Source organism: Ixodes scapularis, unplaced genomic scaffold, assembly GCF_016920785.2.
Source record: "Ixodes scapularis isolate PalLabHiFi unplaced genomic scaffold, ASM1692078v2 PGA_scaffold5__190_contigs__length_132052651, whole genome shotgun sequence".
In the NCBI taxonomy this organism is placed as follows: domain Eukaryota; kingdom Metazoa; phylum Arthropoda; class Arachnida; order Ixodida; family Ixodidae; genus Ixodes; species Ixodes scapularis.
Genome location: NW_024609880.1, coordinates 3,269,038 through 3,271,381, shown reverse-complemented (window position 1 = coordinate 3,271,381; position 2,344 = coordinate 3,269,038). Strand labels below are relative to the sequence as shown.

General features: G+C 33.8%; 1 pseudogene; it reads right to left on the bottom strand.

The window, feature by feature from the left end:
- Positions 1-1,372: 1,372 nt before the first annotated feature.
- LOC120843534 lies at positions 1,373-2,030 on the bottom strand (annotated as a pseudogene).
- Between the last annotated feature and the right edge of the window lie 314 nt (positions 2,031-2,344).

The window sequence follows — 2,344 nt, the reverse complement described above, 5'->3', positions numbered from 1 at the left end:
GACCGCCTTGCTTTTGCTCATATTAATTTCTAACGAGTTTACTACACTCCATTCATGTAGCTTCTGTAGTGTGGTGTTAGTTTCATACACCAGTTCCTCTCTTTCAGTGCCTGAAAAAATAAACTAGTATCATCAGCATAAATGATGAAAGAGGGGGTTCTACTGATGTTAACACTATCAATTATATACAAGTTAAATAAAAGAGGACCCAAGATGCTACCTTGTGGTACTCCTGATCTGATAGGTTGAACGGTAGAACTTTGACCATTTATTACAACACTTTGCCGCCGAAAATTAAGATATGATTTTATAATATCAAGTGTTACACCACCGACTCCATAACATTCGAGTTTTTTTATGAGAGTAATATGATAGATACGTTCAAACGCTTTAGAATAATCTATAAAAATACCCAAAATTATTTTTTTTCTTCGAAAGACTTCAAAATTAGCTCCTTCTGTTGTAACAATGCCAATTCCGTTGATCGGCCTTTGCGAAAACCGAACTGAGAGTCTGTAATTATTGAAATGTTTTTACAGAAACTTGTTAATCTATTATGAATGATTTTTTCAAGGCATTTAGAAAACACAGGTAATATAGATTTAGGTCTTTAATTTGAAAATTCGTTTTTTTTCCACCTTTAAACAAAACAATAACTTTTGCAATCTGCATTTTTGTAGGAAATACGCAACTATACAATGAAGCATTCACAATATGTGTTAAAACTGGTGCCAATACATCTAATACATACTTAATTGGTTTGATCTGAAAATCATCTATATCAGAGGAGTTACTGTTTTTAAACGATAACATTGTGGACGATACTTCTTGTTCGTCCGTTAGAAAGAAAAAGGCATTGTGTTGATTTCTATGTTTCATAAAGGCCATTGATAACGGATTATGTATGCTACTTCCAAGATTTATTAGATACGTATTAAAAGCTTCTGCGAGAGCTTTTCCTTTTAATGTTACACCTTCTTTAGTTACTTCTTGTACAGCTGACTCAAAGGGGCTATGTTTTAACACTTGGGTTAGCTGTTTCCATACAAGATCTGTTCTCTTCATACATGTCTCATTAAATAAATTATGAAGATATGTTTGTTTACACTGGCTAAGAACCTTATTCACTGTATTTCTGCATTTTTTGAAAAGAGCAAGATCTTCTGGAGTTCTTGTTTTAAGAAACGTACTAGACAGTTTATTTTTTTTTTATTAATCAATTTTAGGCATTTTCTAGTTACCCATGGCTTGCGGTTCTTTTAACTTGTTTCAATTGCCTATAAGGAAAAGAGTTTCCATATATCTTCTTAAAAATAGCTAAAAATTCATTATACACTTCATCAGCAGATGTAGCGGAAAAAACCGGGTCCCCATTTGTATTTGAACAAGTTTCACGAAATTTTTCTAAAGTGGCGGAATTTATGCTTCGCATCCAAATAGTCCTTCTGTTTTCATTCTCACTCTCAATTTTCTGGTACGTTATATTATTTATCAACATAAATATGGGTAGATGATCACTTAAACTATATTCCAGAACGCCCGCACTAATCGAGCTTACTTCTTGATTAGTCACAAAAACATCAAGCAATGTGGACGATGACGATGTGACACGAGGGGGAGAATTTATAAAATTACAAAAGTTATTTGATGTAAGTAGAATAAGAAAGTCATCTTTGACACTCGATTCTTCGAGTATGTTTATATTTAGGTCTCCACCAAGAAAAAGTTTACATCTCTCCTCATTTGCAAAACAAAAAAGTTCTTCTAAAAAGTAAAAAAGAAATTGAAACATTTCCACCTGGTGGACGATAAAAAACCGAGTAAATGCAGTCTTTTCTTCTAACACAGAGTATCTCATAGTCGCGAGTCATGATGGTGTAATCCGGAACAACCTCAAGGTCAGAAAAATTACTTTGTAACGAGACACCTCCACCTCGTCCGTAATCTCGATTTAAATAAAAATGATTATATCCAGGTAGTACAAAAAAATCACTGTCATCAATATACCATGTTTCCGTTAGCATAATAATATTAAATGAAGTTTGAAAAGAATCACAAAGCAACATTAGGCTGTCTCCTTTATTCCTAGCAGATTGCACGTTTAGATGAAAAAAACTTATCTTAGTTTTGTGACCCTCACTCAAAAAAAGATTCAACTGATCAAGCGTTACAGCACCAAGGTCTTCTGCCATGACAAGGCATACACAGAAAAAAAAATAGAAAAACAACGATGTTTAACAAATCAGCCTCAAGTCATCCTCATGTGATACTGAAATAACAGGAGTGTCAACAGATTTTTTCGCAGTATCTTGCCGTTTGGGACCCACACAAACCGCCAAAGATG